An 18,224-nucleotide genomic window follows, 5' to 3' on the forward strand; every position below is an offset into this window, starting at 1 on the left:
CCTTCACCTAGCTTGTTGGGAACACAAAGTTTCTTTTCAGTTGCAAACTCCATTCCAAACATAAATATGGGGAGGTACAAGCTCCAACTCGGTTTTACAGTGAAAACTGCAGGAACTTCAAACCGGCACTAGGAAACAGACTGAGAAAGCAGAGAAAATGTGTCTCCTGCAACCCGTTCCCTTGGTGCTAGAAGAACGAACGTCTCTCCACTTGCTCAGTTCTGAGAGATAAGTGTGTGTGAAAGTCGTCCTTCACCTAGCTTGTTGGGAACACAAAGTTTCTTTTCAGTTGCAAACTGCACTCCATACATATATACGGGGAGGTACAAGTTCCAACTCGGTTTTACAGTGAAAACTGCAGGAACTTCAAACCGGCACTAGGAAACAGACTGAGAAAGCACAGAAAAAGTGTCTCCTGCAAACCGTTCCCTTGGTGCTAGATGAACGAACGTCTCTCCCCTTGCTCAGTTCTGAGAGATAAGTGTGTGTGAAAGCCGTCCTTCACCTAGCTTGTTGGGAACACAAAGTTTCTTTTCAGTTGCAAACTCCATTCCATACATATATATGGGGAGGTAATAGCTCCAACTCGGTTTTACAGTGAAAACTGCAGGAACTTCAAACCGGCACTAGGAAACAGACTGAGAAAGCAGAGAAAAAGTCTCTCCTGCAACCCGTTCCCTTGGTGCTAGATGAACGAACGTCTCTCCACTTGCTCAGTTCTGAGAGATAAGTGTGTGTGAAAGCCGTCCTTCACCTAGCTTGTTGGGAACACAAAGTTTCTTTTCAGTTGCAAACTCCATTCCATACATATATAAGGGGAGGTATTAGCTCCAAATCGGTTTTACAGTGAAAACTGCAGGAACTTCAAACCGGCACTAGGAAACAGACTGAGAAAGCAGAGAAAAAGTCTCTCCTGCAACCAGTTCCCTTGGTGCTAGATGAACGAACGTCTCTCCACGTGCTCAGTTCTGAGAGATAAGTGTGTGTGAAAGCGGTCCTTCACCTAGCTTGTTGGGAACACAAAGTTTCTTTTCAGTTGCAAACTCCATTCCATACATATATATGGGGAGGTAGAAGTTCCAACTCGGTTTTACAGTGAAAACTGCAGGAACTTCAAACCGGCACTAGGAAACAGACTGAGAAAGCAGAGAAAAAGTGTCTCCTGCAACCTGTTCCCTTGGTGCTAGATGAACGAACGTCTCTCCACTTGCTCAGTTCTGAGAGATAAATGTGTGTGAAAGCCGTCCTTCACCTAGCTTGTTGGGAACACAAACTTTCTTTTCAGTTGCAAACTCCATTCCAAACATAAATATGGGGTGGTACAAGCTCCAACTCGGTTTTACAGTGAAAACTGCAGGAACTTCAAACCGGCACTAGGAAACAGACTGAGAAAGCAGAGAAAATGTGTCTCCTGCAACCCGTTCCCTTGGTGCTAGAAGAACGAACGTCTCTCCACTTGCTCAGTTCTGAGAGATAAGTGTGTGTGAAAGTCGTCCTTCACCTAGGTTGTTGGGAACACAAAGTTTCTTTTCAGTTGCAAACTGCACTCCATACATATATACGGGGAGGTACAAGTTCCAACTCGGTTTTACAGTGAAAACTGCAGGAACTTCAAACCGGCACTAGGAAACAGACTGAGAAAGCAGAGAAAAAGTGTCTCCTGCGACCCGTTCCCTTGGTGCTAGATGAACGAACGTCTCTCCACATGCTCAGTTCTGAGAGATAAGTGTGTGTGAAAGCGGTCCTTCACCTAGCTTGTGGGAACACAAAGTTTTTTTTCAGTTGGCAACTCCATTCCATACATATATATGGGGAGGTAGAAGTTCCAACTCGGTTTTACAGTGAAAACTGCAGGAACTTCAAACCGGCACTAGGAAACAGACTGAGAAAGCAGAGAAAAAGTGTCTCCTGCAACCTGTTCCCTTGGTGCTAGATGAACGAACGTCTCTCCACTTGCTCAGTTCTGAGAGATAAGTGTGTGTGAAAGCCGTCCTTCACCTAGCTTGTTGGGAACACAAAGTTTCTTTTCAGTTGCAAACTCCATTCCATACATATATATGGGTAGGTACTAACTCCAACTCGGTTTTACAGTGAAAACTGCAGGAACTTCAAACCGGCACTAGGAAACAGACTGAGAAAGCAGAGAAATAGTGTCTCCTGCAACCCGTTCCCTTGGTGCTAGAAGAACGAACGTCTCTCCACTTGCTCAGTTCTGAGAGATAAGTGTGTGTGAAAGTCGTCCTTCACCTAGCTTGTTGGGAACACAAAGTTTCTTTTCAGTTGCAAACTGCACTCCATACATATATACGGGGAGTTACAAGTTCCAACTCGGTTTTACAGTGAAAAATGCAGGAACTTCAAACAGGCACTAGGAAACAGACTGAGAAAGCAGAGAAAATGTGTCTCCTGCAACCCGTTCCCTTGGTGCTAGATGAACGAACGTCTCTCCACTTGCTCAGTTCTGAGAGATAAGTGTGTGTGAAAGACGTCCTTCAATTAGCTTGTTGGGAACACAAAGTATCTTTTCAGTTGCAAACTCCATTCCATACATATATATGGGGAGGTACTATCTCCAAATCGGTTTTACAGTGAAAACTGCAGGAACTTCAAACCGGCACTAGGAAACAGACTGAGAAAGCAGAGAAAAAGTGTCTCCTGCAACCCTTTCCCTTGGTGCTAGATGAACGAACGTCTCTCCACTTGATCAGTTCTGAAAGATAAGTGTGTGCGAAAGCCGTCCTTCACCTAGCTTGTTGGGAACACATAGTTTCTTTTCAGTTGCAAACTCCATTCCATACATATATATGTGGAGGTAAAAGCTCCAACACAGTTTTACAGTGAAAACTGCAGGAACTTCAAACCGGCACTAGGAAACAGACTGAGAAAGCAGAGAAAAAGTCTCTCCTGCAACCATTTCCCTTGGTGCTAGATGAACGAACGTCTCTCCACTTGCTCAGTTCTGAGAGATAAGTGTGTGTGAAAGCCGTCCTTCACCTAGCTTGTTGGGAACACAAAGTGTCTTTTCAGTTGCAAACTCCATTCCATACATATATATGGGGAGGTACTAGCTCCAACTCGGTTTTACAGTGAAAACTGCAGGAACTTCAAACCGGCACTAGGAAACAGCCTGAGAAAGCAGAGAAAAATTTTCTCCTGCAAACCGTTCCCTTGGTGCTAGATGAAAGAACGTCTCTCCCCTTGCTCAGTTCTGAGAGATAAGTGTGTGTGAAAGCCGTCCTTCACCTAGCTTGTTGGGAACACAAAGTTTCTTTTCAGTTGCAAACTCCATTCCATACGTATATATGGGGAGGTACTAGCTCCAACTCGGTTTTACAGTGAAAACTGCAGGAACTTCAAACCGGCACTAGGAAACAGACTGAGAAAGCAGAGAAAAAGTGTCTCCTTCAACCCGTTCCCTTGGTGCTAGATGAACGAACGTCTCTCCACTTGCTAAGTTCTGAGAGATAAGTGTCTGTGAAAGCGGTCCTTCACCTAGCTTGTTGGGAAAACAAAGTTTTTTTTTCAGTTGCAAACTCCATTCCATACATATATATGGGGAGGTAGAAGTTCCAACTCGGTTTTACAGTGAAAACTGCAGGAACTTCAAACCGGCACTAGGAAACAGACTGAGAAAGCAGAGAAAAAGTGTCTCCTGCAACCCGTTCCCTTGGTGCTAGATGAACGAACGTCTCTCCTCTTACTCAGTTCTGAGAGATAAGTGTGTGTGAAAGCCGTCCTTCACCTAGCTTGTTGGGAACACAAAGTTTCTTTTCAGTTGCAAACACCATTCCATACATATATATGGGGAGGTACTAGCTCCAACTCGGTTTTACAGTGAAAACTGCAGGAACTTCAAACCGACACTAGGAAACTGACTGAGAAAGCAGAGAAAAAGTGTCTCTTGCAACCCGTTCCCTTTGTGCTAGAATAACGAACGTCTCTCCACTTGCTCAGTTCTGAGAGATAAGTGTGTGTGAAAGCCGTCCTTCACATAGCTTGTTGGGAACACAAAGTTTCTTTTCAGTTGCAAACTCCATTCCATACATATATATGGGGAGGTACAAGCTCCAACACGGTTTTACAGTGAAAACTGCAGGAACTTCAAACCGGCACTAGGAAACAGACTGAGAAAGCAGAGAAAAAGTGTCTCCTGCAAACCGTTCCCTTGGTGCTAGATGAACGAACGTCTCTCCCCTTGCTCAGTTCTGAGAGATAAGTGTGTGTGAAAGCCGTCCTTCACCTAGCTTGTTGGGAACACAAACTTTCTTTTCACTTGCAAACTCCATTCCATACATATATATGGGGAGGTAGAAGCTCCAACACGGTTTTACAGTGAAAACTGCAGGAAATTCAAACCGGCACTAGGAAACAGACTGAGAAAGAAGAGAAAAAGTGTCTCCTGCAACCCGTTCCCTTGGTGCTAGAAGAACGAACGTCTCTCCACTTGCTCAGTTCTGAGAGATAAGTGTGTCTGAAAGTCGTCCTTCACCTAGCTTGTTGGGAACACAAAGTTTCTTTTCAGTTGCAAACTGCACTCCATACATATATACGGGGAGGTACAAGTTCCAACTCGGTTTTACAGTGAAAACTGCAGGAACTTCAAACCGGCACTAGGAAACAGACTGAGAAAGCAGAGAAAAACTGTCTCCTGCAACCCGTTCCCTTGGTGCTAGATGAACGAACGTCTCTCCACTTGCTCAGTTCTCAGAGATAAGTGTGTGTGAAAGCCGTCCTTCACCTAGCTTGTTGGGAACACAAAGTTTCTTTTCAGTTGCAAACTCCATTCCATACATATATATGGGGAGGTACAAGCTCCAACACCGTTTTACAGTGAAAACTGCAGGAACTTCAAACAGGCACTAGGAAACAGACTGAGAAAGAAGAGAAAAAGTGTATCCTGCAACCCGTTCCCTTGGTGCTAGATGAACGAACGTCTCTCCACTTGCTCATTTCTGAGAGATAAGTGTGTGTGAAAGCCGTCCTTCACCTAGCTTGTTGGGAACACAAAGTTTCTTTTCAGTTGCAAACACCATTCCATACATATATATGGGGAGGTACTAACTCCAACTCGGTTTTACAGTGAAAACTGCAGGAACTTCAAACCGGCACTAGGAAACATACTGAGAAAGCAGAGAAAAAGTGTCTCCTGTAACCCGTTCCCTTGGTGCTAGATGAACGAACGTCTCTCCACTTGCTCAGTTCTGAGAGATAAGTGTGTGTGAAAGCCGTCCTTCACCTAGCTTGTTGGGAACACAAAGTTTCTTTTCAGTTGCAAACTCCATTCCGTACATATATATGGGGAGGTACTTTCTCCAACTCTGTTTTACAGTGAAAACTGCAGGAACTTCAAACCGGCAGTAGGAAACAGACTGAGAAAGCAGAGAAAAAGTGTCTCCTGCAACCCGTTCCCTTGGTGCTAGATGAACGAACGTCTCTCCACTTGCTCAGTTCTGAGATATAAGTGTGTGTGAAAGCCGTCCTTCACCTAGCTTGTTGGGAACACAAAGTTTCTTTTCAGTTGCAAACTCCATTCCATACATATATATGGGGAGGTACTAGCTCCAACTCGGTTTTACAGTGAAAACTGCAGGAACTTCAAACCGGCACTAGGAACAGACTGAGAAAGCAGAGAAAATGTGTCTCCTGCAACCCGTTCCCTTAGTGCTAGATGAACGAACGTCTCTCCACTTGCTCAGTTCTGAGAGATAAGTGTGTGTGAAAGCCGTCCTTCACCTAGCTTGTTGGGAACACAAAGTTTCTTTTCAGTTGCAAACACCATTCCATACATATATATGGGGAGGTACTAGCTCCAACTCGGTTTTACAGTGAAAACTGCAGGAACTTCAAACCGGCACTAGGAAACAGACTGAGAAAGCAGAGAAAAAGTGTCTCCTGCAACCCGTTCCCTTGGTGCTAGATGAACGAACGTCTCTCCACTTGCTCAGTTCTGAGAGATAAGTGTCTGTGAAAGCGGTCCTTCACCTAGCTTGTTGGGAAAACAAAGTTTTTTTTTCAGTTGCAAACTCCATTCCATACATATATATGGGGAGGTAGAAGTTCCAACTCGGTTTTACAGTGAAAACTGCAGGAACTTCAAACCGGCACTAGGAAACAGACTGAGAAAGCAGAGAAAAAGTGTCTCCTGCAACCCGTTCCCTTGGTGCTAGATGAACGAACGTCTCTCCTCTTGCTCAGTTCTGAGAGATAAGTGTGTGTGAAAGCCGTCCTTCACCTAGCTTGTTGGGAACACAAAGTTTCTTTTCAGTTGCAAACACCATTCCATACATATATATGGGGAGGTACTAGCTCCAACTCGGTTTTACAGTGAAAACTGCAGGAACTTCAAACCGACACTAGGAAACTGACTGAGAAAGCAGAGAAAAAGTGTCTCCTGCAACCCGTTCCCTTGGTGCTAGAATAACGAACGTCTCTCCACTTGCTCAGTTCTGAGAGATAAGTGTGTGTGAAAGCCGTCCTTCACCTAGCTTGTTGGGAACACAAAGTTTCTTTTCAGTTGCAAACACCATTCCATACATATATATGGGGAGGTACTAGCTCCAACTCGATTTTACATTGAAAACTGCAGGAACTTCCAACCGGCACTAGGAAATAGACTGAGAAAGCAGAGACAAAGTGTCTCCTGCAACCCGTTCCCTTGGTGCTAGATGAACGAACGTCTCTCCACTTGCTCCGTTCTGAGAGATAAGTGTGTGTGAAAGACGTCCTTCACCTAGATTGTTGGGAACACAAAGTTTCTTTTCAGTTGCAAACCCCATTCCATACATATATATGGGGAGGTAGAAGCTCCAACACGGTTTTACAGTGAAAACTGCAGGAACTTCAAACCGGCACTAGGAAACAGACTGAGAAAGCAGAGAAAAAGTCTCTCCTGCAACCCGTTCCCTTGGTGCTAGATGAACGAACGTCTCTCCACTTGCTCATTTCTGAGAGATAAGTGTGTGTGAAAGCCGTCCTTCACCTAGCTTGTTGGGAACACAAAGTTTCTTTTCAGTTGCAAACTACATTCCATACATATATATGGGGAGGTACTAGCTCCAACTCGGTTTTACAGTGAAAACTGCAGGAACTTCAAACCGGCACTAGGAAACAGACTGAGAAAGCAGAGAAAAAGTCTCTCCTGCAACCCGTTCCCTTGGTGCTAGATGAACGAACGTCTCTCCACTTGCTCATTTCTGAGAGATAAGTGTGTGTGAAAGCCGTCCTTCACCTAGCTTGTTGGGAACACAAAGTTTCTTTTCAGTTGCAAACTCCATTCCATACATATATATGGGGAGGTACTAGCTCCAACTCGGTTTTACAGTGAAAACTGCAGGAACTTCAAACCGGCACTAGGAAACAGACTGAGAGAGCAGAGAAAATGTGTCTCCTGCAACCCGTTCCCTTGGTGCTAGATGAACGAACGTCTCACAACTTGCTCAGTTCTGAGAGATAAGTGTGTGTGAAAGCCGTCCTTCACCTAGCTTGTTGGGAACACAAAGTTTCTTTTCAGTTGCCAACACCATTCCATAAATATATATGGGGATGTAGAAGCACCAAATCGGATTTACAGTGAAAACTGCAGGAACTTCAAACCGGCACTAGGAAACAGACTGAGAAAGCAGAGAAAAAGTGTCCCCTGCAACCCGTTCCCTTGGTGCTAGGTGAACGAACGTCTCTCCACTTGCTCCGTTCTGAGAGATAAGTGTGTGTGAACGACGTCTTTCACATATCATGTTGAGAACACAAAGTTTCTTTTCAGTTGCAAACTCCACTCCATACATATATATGGGTAGGTTCTAGCTCCAAATCGGTTTTACAGTGAAAACTGCAGGAACTTCAAACCGGCACTAGGAAGCACACTGAGAAAGCAGAGAAAATGTGTCTCCTGCAACCCTTTCCCTTGGTGCTAGAAGAACGAACGTCTCTCCACTTGCTCAGTTCTGAGAGATAAGTGTGTGTGAAAGCCGTCCTTCACCTAGCTTGTTGGGAACACAAAGTTTCTTTTCAGTTGCAAACTCCATTCCATACATATATATGGGGAGGTACTAGCTCCAACACGGTATTACAGTGAAAACTGCAGGAACTTCAAACCGGCAGTAGGAAACAGACTGAGAAACCAGAGAAAATGTGTCTCCTGCAACCCGCTCCATTTGTGCTACATTAACGAACGTCTCTCCACTTGCTCAGTTCTGAGAGATAAGTGTGTGTGAAAGCCGTCCTTCACCTAGCTTGTTGGGAACACAAAGTTTCTTTTCAGTTGCAAACTCCATTCCATACATATATATGGGGAGGTACTAGCTCCAACTCGGTTTTACAGTGAAAACTGCAGGAACTTCAAACCGGCACTAGGAAACAGACTGAGAAAGCAGAGAAAAAGTCTCTCCTGCAACCCGTTCCCTTGGTGCTAGATGAACGAACGTCTCTCCACTTGCTCATTTCTGAGAGATAAGTGTGTGTGAAAGCCGTCCTTCACCTAGCTTGTTGGGAACACAAAGTTTCTTTTCAGTTGCAAACTCCATTCCATACATATATATGGGGAGGTACTAGCTCCAACTCGGTTTTACAGTGAAAACTGCAGGAACTTCAAACCGGCACTAGGAAACAGACTGAGAGAGCAGAGAAAATGTGTCTCCTGCAACCCGTTCCCTTGGTGCTAGATGAACGAACGTCTCACAACTTGCTCAGTTCTGAGAGATAAGTGTGTGTGAAAGCCGTCCTTCACCTAGCTTGTTGGGAACACAAAGTTTCTTTTCAGTTGCCAACACCATTCCATAAATATATATGGGGATGTAGAAGCACCAAATCGGATTTACAGTGAAAACTGCAGGAACTTCAAACCGGCACTAGGAAACAGACTGAGAAAGCAGAGAAAAAGTGTCCCCTGCAACCCGTTCCCTTGGTGCTAGGTGAACGAACGTCTCTCCACTTGCTCCGTTCTGAGAGATAAGTGTGTGTGAACGACGTCTTTCACATATCATGTTGGGAACACAAAGTTTCTTTTCAGTTGCAAACTCCACTCCATACATATATATGGGTAGGTTCTAGCACCAAATCGGTTTTACAGTGAAAACTGCAGGAACTTCAAACCGGCACTAGGAAGCAGATTGAGAAAGCTGAGAAAAAGTGTCTCCTGCAACCCTTTCCCTTGGTGCTAGAAGAACGAACGTCTCTCCACTTGCTCAGTTCTGAGAGATAAGTGTGTGTGAAAGCCGTCCTTCACCTAGCTTGTTGGGAACACAAAGTTTCTTTTCAGTTGCAAACTCCATTCCATACATATATATGGGGAGGTACTAGCTCCAACTCGGTATTACAGTGAAAACTGCAGGAACTTCAAACCGGCAGTAGGAAACAGACTGAGAAAGCAGAGAAAATGTGTCTCCTGCAACCCGCTCCATTTGTGCTACATTAACGAACGTCTCTCCACTTGCTCAGTTCTGAGAGATAAGTGTGTGTGAAAGCCGTCCTTCACCTAGCTTGTTGGGCACACAAAGTTTCTTTTCAGTTGCAAACTCCATTCCATACATATATATGGGGAGGTACTAGCTCCAACTCGGTTTTACAGTGAAAACTGCAGGAACTTCAAAAAGGCACTAGGAAACAGACTGAGAAAGCAGAGAAAATGTGTCTCCTGCAACCCGTTCCCTTGGTGCTAGATGAACGAACGTCTCTCCACTTGCTCAGTTCTGAGAGATAAGTGTGTGTGAAAGACGTCCTTCACCTAGCTTGTTGGGAACACAAAGTATCATTTCAGTTGCAAACTCCATTCCATACATATATATGGGGAGGTACTATCTCCAACTCGGTTTTACAGTGAAAACTGCAGGAACTTCAAACCGGCACTAGGAAACAGACTGAGAAAGCAGAGAAAAAGTGTCTCCTGCAACCCGTTCCCTTGGTGCTAGATGAACGAACGTCTCTCCACTTGCTCAATTCTGAGAGATAAATGTGTGTGAAAGCCGTCCTTCACCTAGCTTGTTGGGAACACAAAGTTTCTTTTCAGTTGCAAACTCCATTCCAAACATAAATATGGGGAGGTACAAGCTCCAACTCGGTTTTACAGTGAAAACTGCAGGAACTTCAAACCGGCACTAGGAAACAGACTGAGAAAGCAGAAAAAAAAAAAATGTTTCCTGCAACCCGTTCCCTTGGTGCTAGATGAACGAACGTCTCTCCACTTGCTCAGTTCTGAGAGATAAGTGTGTGTGAAAGCCGTCCTTCACCTAGCTTGTTGGGAACACAAAGTTTCTTTTCAGTTGCAAACCCATTCCATACGTATATATGGGGAGGTACTAGCTCCAACTCGGTTTTACAGTGAAAACTGCAGGAACTTCAAACCGGCACTGGGAAACAGACTGAGAAAGCAGAGAAAAAGTGTCTCCTGCAACCCGTTCCCTTGGTGCTAGATGAACGAACGTCTCTCCACTTGCTCAGTTCTGAGAGATAAGTGTGTGTGAAAGCCGTCCTTCACCTAGCTTGTTGGGAACACAAAGTTTCTTTTCAGTTGCAAACTCCATTCCATACATATATATGGGGAGGTAGAAGCTCCAACAAGATTTTACAGTGAAAACTGCAGGAACTTCAAACCGGCACTAGGAAGCAGACTGAGAAAGCAGAGAAAAAGTGTCTCCTGCAACCCTTTCCCTTGGTGCTAGAAGAACGAACGTCTCTCCACTTGCTCAGTTCTGAGAGATAAGTGTGTGTGAAAGCCGTCCTTCACCTAGCTTGTTGGGAACACAAAGTTTCTTTTCAGTTGCAAACTCCATTCCATACATATATATGGGGAGGTACTAGCTCCAACTCGGTATTACAGTGAAAACTGCAGGAACTTCAAACCGGCAGTAGGAAACAGACTGAGAAAGCAGAGAAAATGTGTCTCCTGCAACCTGCTCCATTTGTGCTACATTAACGAACGTCTCTCCACATGCTCAGTTCTGAGAGATAAGTGTGTGTGAAAGCCGTCCTTCACCTAGCTTGTTGGGAACACAAAGTTTCTTTTCAGTTGCAAACTCCATTCCATACATATATATGGGGAGGTACTAGCTCCAACTCGGTTTTACAGTGAAAACTGCAGGAACTTCAAACAGGCACTAGGAAACAGACTGAGAAAGCAGAGAAAATGTGTCTCCTGCAACCCGCTCCATTTGTGCTAGATGAACGAACGTCTCTCCACTTGCTCATTTCTGAGAGATAAGTGTGTGTGAAAGCCGTCCTTCACCTAGCTTGTTGGGAACACAAAGTTTCTTTTCAGTTGCAAACTCCATTCCATACATATATATGGGGAGGTACTAGCTCCAACTCGGTTTTACAGTGAAAACTGCAGGAACTTCAAAAAGGCACTAGGAAACAGACTGAGAAAGCAGAGAAAATGTGTCTCCTGCAACCCGTTCCCTTGGTGCTAGATGAACGAACGTCTCTCCACTTGCTCAGTTCTGAGAGATAAGTGTGTGTGAAAGACGTCCTTCACCTAGCTTGTTGGGAACACAAAGTATCATTTCAGTTGCAAACTCCATTCCATACATATATATGGGGAGGTACTATCTCCAACTCGGTTTTACAGTGAAAACTGCAGGAACTTCAAACCGGCACTAGGAAACAGACTGAGAAAGCAGAGAAAAAGTGTCTCCTGCAAACCGTTCCCTTGGTGCTAGATGAACGAACGTCTCTCCACTTGCTCAGTTCTGAGAGATAAGTGTGTGTGAAAGCCGTCCTTCACCTAGCTTGTTGGGAACACAAAGTTTCTTTTCAGTTGCAAACTCCATTCCAAACATAAATATGGGGAGGTACAAGCTCCAACTCGGTTTTACAGTGAAAACTGCAGGAACTTCAAACCGGCACTAGGAAACAGACTGAGAAAGCAGAAAAAAAAAAATGTTTCCTGCAACACGTTCCCTTGGTGCTAGATGAACGAACGTCTCTCCACTTGCTCAGTTCTGAGAGATAAGTGTGTGTGAAAGCCGTCCTTCACCTAGCTTGTTGGGAACACAAAGTTTCTTTTCAGTTGCAAACTCCATTCCATACATATATATGGGGAGGTAGAAGCTCCAACAAGATTTTACAGTGAAAACTGCAGGAACTTCAAACCGGCACTAGGAAGCAGACTGAGAAAGCAGAGAAAAAGTGTCTCCTGCAACCCTTTCCCTTGGTGCTAGAAGAACGAACGTCTCTCCACTTGCTCAGTTCTGAGAGATAAGTGTGTGTGAAAGCCGTCCTTCACCTAGCTTGTTGGGAACACAAAGTTTCTTTTCAGTTGCAAACTCCATTCCATACATATATATGGGGAGGTAGGAGCTCCAACACGGTTTTACAGTGAAAACTGCAGGAACTTCAAACCGGCACTAGGAAACAGACTGAGAAAGCAGAGAAAAAGTCTCTCCTGCAACCCGTTCCCTTGGTGCTAGATGAACGAACGTCTCTCCACTTGCTCATTTCTGAGAGATAAGTGTGTGTGAAAGCCGTCCTTCACCTAGCTTGTTGGGAACACAAAGTTTCTTTTCAGTTGCAAACTCCATTCCATACATATATATGGGGAGGTACTAGCTCCAACTCGGTTTTACAGTGAAAACTGCAGGAACTTCAAACCGGCACTAGGAAACAGACTGAGAAAGCAGAGAAAAAGTCTCTCCTGCAACCCGTTCCCTTGGTGCTAGATGAACGAACGTCTCTCCACTTGCTTATTTCTGAGAGATAAGTGTGTGTGAAAGCCGTCCTTCACCTAGCTTGTTGGGAACACAAAGTTTCTTTTCAGTTGCAAACTCCATTCCATACATATATATGGGGAGGTACTAGCTCCAACTCGGTTTTACAGTGAAAACTGCAGGAACTCAAACCGGCACTAGAAAACAGACTGAGAGAGCAGAGAAAATGTGTCTCCTGCAACCCGTTCCCTTGGTGCTAGATGAACGAACGTCTCACAACTTGCTCAGTTCTGAGAGATAAGTGTGTGTGAAAGCCGTCCTTCACCTAGCTTTTTGGGAACACAAAGTTTCTTTTCAGTTGCCAACACCATTCCATAAATATATATGGGGATGTAGAAGCACCAAATCGGATTTACAGTGAAAACTGCAGGAACTTCAAACCGGCACTAGGAAACAGACTGAGAAAGCAGAGAAAAAGTGTCCCCTGCAACCCGTTCCCTTGGTGCTAGGTGAACGAACGTCTCTCCACTTGCTCCGTTCTGAGAGATAAGTGTGTGTGAACGACGTCTTTCACATATCATGTTGGGAACACAAAGTTTCTTTTCAGTTGCAAACTCCACTCCATACATATATATGGGTAGGTTCTAGCTCCAAATCTGTTTTACAGTGAAAACTGCAGGAACTTCAAACCGGCACTAGGAAGCAGACTGAGAAAGCAGAGAAAAAGTGTCTCCTGCAACCCTTTCCCTTGGTGCTAGAAGAACGAACGTCTCTCCACTTGCTCAGTTCTGAGAGATAAGTGTGTGTGAAAGCCGTCCTTCACCTAGCTTGTTGGGAACACAAAGTTTCTTTTCAGTTGCAAACTCCATTCCATACATATATATGGGGAGGTACTAGCTCCAACTCGGTATTACAGTGAAAACTGCAGGAACTTCAAACCGGCAGTAGGAAACAGACTGAGAAAGCAGAGAAAATGTGTCTCCTGCAACCCGCTCCATTTGTGCTACATTAACGAACGTCTCTCCACTTGCTCAGTTCTGAGAGATAAATGTGTGTGAAAGCCGTCCTTCACCTAGCTTGTTGGGAACACAAAGTTTCTTTTCAGTTGCAAACTCCATTCCATACATATATATGGGGAGGTACTAGCTCCAACTCGGTTTTACAGTGAAAACTGCAGGAACTTCAAAAAGGCACTAGGAAACAGACTGAGAAAGCAGAGAAAATGTGTCTCCTGCAACCCGTTCCCTTGGTGCTAGATGAACGAACGTCTCTCCACTTGCTCAGTTCTGAGAGATAAGTGTGTGTGAAAGACGTCCTTCACCTAGCTTGTTGGGAACACAAAGTATCATTTCAGTTGCAAACTCCATTCCATACATATATATGGGGAGGTACTATCTCCAACTCGGTTTTACAGTGAAAACTGCAGGAACTTCAAACCGGCACTAGGAAACAGACTGAGAAAGCAGAGAAAAAGTGTCTCCTGCAACCCGTTCCCTTGGTGCTAGATGAACGAACGTCTCTCCACTTGCTCAGTTCTGAGAGATAAATGTGTGTGAAAGCCGTCCTTCACCTAGCTTGTTGGGAACACAAAGTTTCTTTTCAGTTGCAAACTCCATTCCAAACATAAATATGGGGAGGTACAAGCTCCAACTCGGTTTTACAGTGAAAACTGCAGGAACTTCAAACCGGCACTAGGAAACAGACTGAGAAAGCAGAAAAAAAAAAAATGTTTCCTGCAACCCGTTCCCTTGGTGCTAGATGAACGAACGTCTCTCCACTTGCTCAGTTCTGAGAGATAAGTGTGTGTGAAAGCCGTCCTTCACCTAGCTTGTTGGGAACACAAAGTTTCTTTTCAGTTGCAAACCCATTCCATACGTATATATGGGGAGGTACTAGCTCCAACTCGGTTTTACAGTGAAAACTGCAGGAACTTCAAACCGGCACTGGGAAACAGACTGAGAAAGCAGAGAAAAAGTGTCTCCTGCAACCCGTTCCCTTGGTGCTAGATGAACGAACGTCTCTCCACTTGCTCAGTTCTGAGAGATAAGTGTGTGTGAAAGCCGTCCTTCACCTAGCTTGTTGGGAACACAAAGTTTCTTTTCAGTTGCAAACTCCATTCCATACATATATATGGGGAGGTAGAAGCTCCAACAAGATTTTACAGTGAAAACTGCAGGAACTTCAAACCGGCACTAGGAAGCAGACTGAGAAAGCAGAGAAAAAGTGTCTCCTGCAACCCTTTCCCTTGGTGCTAGAAGAACGAACGTCTCTCCACTTGCTCAGTTCTGAGAGATAAATGTGTGTGAAAGCCGTCCTTCACCTAGCTTGTTGGGAACACAAAGTTTCTTTTCAGTTGCAAACTCCATTCCATACATATATATGGGGAGGTACTAGCTCCAACTCGGTATTACAGTGAAAACTGCAGGAACTTCAAAGCGGCAGTAGGAAACAGACTGAGAAAGCAGAGAAAATGTGTCTCCTGCAACCTGCTCCATTTGTGCTACATTAACGAACGTCTCTCCACATGCTCAGTTCTGAGAGATAAGTGTGTGTGAAAGCCGTCCTTCACCTAGCTTGTTGGGAACACAAAGTTTCTTTTCAGTTGCAAACTCCATTCCATACATATATATGGGGAGGTACTAGCTCCAACTCGGTTTTACAGTGAAAACTGCAGGAACTTCAAACAGGCACTAGGAAACAGACTGAGAAAGCAGAGAAAATGTGTCTCCTGCAACCCTCTCCATTTGTGCTACATTAACGAACGTCTCTCCACTTGCTCAGTTCTGAGAGATAAGTGTGTGTGAAAGCCGTCCTTCACCTAGCTTGTTGGGAACTCAAAGTTTCTTTTCAGTTGCAAACTCCATTCCATACATATATATGGGGAGGTACTAGCTCCAACTCGGTTTTACAGTGAAAACTGCAGGAACTTCAAAAAGGCACTAGGAAACAGACTGAGAAAGCAGAGAAAATGTGTCTCCTGCAACCCGTTCCCTTGGTGCTAGATGAACGAACGTCTCTCCACTTGCTCAGTTCTGAGAGATAAGTGTGTGTGAAAGACGTCCTTCACCTAGCTTGTTGGGAACACAAAGTATCATTTCAGTTGCAAACTCCATTCCATACATATATATGGGGAGGTACTATCTCCAACTCGGTTTTACAGTGAAAACTGCAGGAACTTCAAACCGGCACTAGGAAACAGACTGAGAAAGCAGAGAAAAAGTGTCTCCTGCAAACCGTTCCCTTGGTGCTAGATGAACGAACGTCTCTCCACTTGCTCAGTTCTGAGAGATAAATGTGTGTGAAAGCCGTCCTTCACCTAGCTTGTTGGGAACACAAAGTTTCTTTTCAGTTGCAAACTCCATTCCAAACATAAATATGGGGAGGTACAAGCTCCAACTCGGTTTTACAGTGAAAACTGCAGGAACTTCAAACCGGCACTAGGAAACAGACTGAGAAAGCAGAAAAAAAATAAATGTTTCCTGCAACACGTTCCCTTGGTGCTAGATGAACGAACGTCTCTCCACTTGCTCAGTTCTGAGAGATAAGTGTGTGTGAAAGCCGTCCTTCACCTAGCTTGTTGGGAACACAAAGTTTCTTTTCAGTTGCAAACCCATTCCATACGTATATATGGGGAGGTACTAGCTCCAACTCGGTTTTACAGTGAAAACTGCAGGAACTTCAAACCGGCACTGGGAAACAGACTGAGAAAGGAGAGAAAAAGTGTCTCCTGCAACCCGTTCCCTTGGTGCTAGATGAACGAACGTCTCTCCACTTGCTCAGTTCTGAGAGATAAGTGTGTGTGAAAGCCGTCCTTCACCTAGCTTGTTGGGAACACAAAGTTTCTTTTCAGTTGCAAACTCCATTCCATACATATATATGGGGAGGTAGAAGCTCCAACAAGATTTTACAGTGAAAACTGCAGGAACTTCAAACCGGCAGTAGGAAACAGACTGAGAAAGCAGAGAAAATGTGTCTCCTGCAACCCGCTCCATTTGTGCTACATTAACGAACGTCTCTCCACATGCTCAGTTCTGAGAGATAAGTGTGTGTGAAAGCCGTCCTTCACCTAGCTTGTTGGGAACACAAAGTTTCTTTTCAGTTGCAAACTCCATTCCATACATATATATGGGGAGGTACTAGCTCCAACTCGGTTTTACAGTGAAAACTGCAGGAACTTCAAACAGGCACTAGGAAACAGACTGAGAAAGCAGAGAAAATGTGTCTCCTGCAACCCGCTCTATTTGTGCTACATTAACGAACGTCTCTCCACTTGCTCAGTTCTGAGAGATAAGTGTGTGTGAAAGCCGTCCTTCACCTAGCTTGTTGGGAACACAAAGTTTCTTTTCAGTTGCAAACTCCATTCCATACATATATATGGGGAGGTACTAGCTCCAACTCGGTTTTACAGTGAAAACTGCACGAACTTCAAAAAGGCACTAGGAAACAGACTGAGAAAGCAGAGAAAATGTGTCTCCTGCAACCCGTTCCCTTGGTGCTAGATGAACGAACGTCTCTCCACTTGCTCAGTTCTGAGAGATAAGTGTGTGTGAAAGACGTCCTTCACCTAGCTTGTTGGGAACACAAAGTATCATTTCAGTTGCAAACTCCATTCCATACATATATATGGGGAGGTACTATCTCCAACTCGGTTTTACAGTGAAAACTGCAGGAACTTCAAACCGGCACTAGGAAACAGACTGAGAAAGCAGAGAAAAAGTGTCTCCTGCAAACCGTTCCCTTGGTGCTAGATGAACGAACGTCTCTCCACTTGCTCAGTTCTGAGAGATAAATGTGTGTGAAAGCCGTCCTTCACCTAGCTTGTTGGGAACACAAAGTTTCTTTTCAGTTGCAAACTCCATTCCAAACATAAATATGGGGAGGTACAAGCTCCAACTCGATTTTACAGTGAAAACTGCAGGAACTTCAAACCGGCACTAGGAAACAGACTGAGAAAGCAGAAAAAAAAAAATGTTTCCTGCAACACGTTCCCTTGGTGCTAGATGAACGAACGTCTCTCCACTTGCTCAGTTCTGAGAGATAAGTGTGTGTGAAAGCCGTCCTTCACCTAGCTTGTTGGGAACACAAAGTTTCTTTTCAGTTGCAAACCCATTCCATACGTATATATGGGGAGGTACTAGCTCCAACTCGGTTTTACAGTGAAAACTGCAGGAACTTCAAACCGGCACTGGGAAACAGACTGAGAAAGGAGAGAAAAAGTGTCTCCTGCAACCCGTTCCCTTGGTGCTAGATGAACGAACGTCTCTCCACTTGCTCAGTTCTGAGAGATAAGTGTGTGTGAAAGCCGTCCTTCACCTAGCTTGTTGGGAACACAAAGTTTCTTTTCAGTTGCAAACTCCATTCCATACATATATATGGGGAGGTAGAAGCTCCAACAAGATTTTACAGTGAAAACTGCAGGAACTTCAAACCGGCACTAGGAAGCAGACTGAGAAAGCAGAGATAAAGTGTCTCCTGAAACCCTTTCCCTTGGTGCTAGAAGAACGAACGTCTCTCCACTTGCTCAGTTCTGAGAGATAAGTGTGTGTGAAAGCCGTCCTTCACCTAGCTTGTTGGGAACACAAAGTTTCT

Source organism: Camelus dromedarius, unplaced genomic scaffold, assembly GCF_036321535.1.
Source record: "Camelus dromedarius isolate mCamDro1 unplaced genomic scaffold, mCamDro1.pat HAP1_SCAFFOLD_185, whole genome shotgun sequence".
In the NCBI taxonomy this organism is placed as follows: domain Eukaryota; kingdom Metazoa; phylum Chordata; class Mammalia; order Artiodactyla; family Camelidae; genus Camelus; species Camelus dromedarius.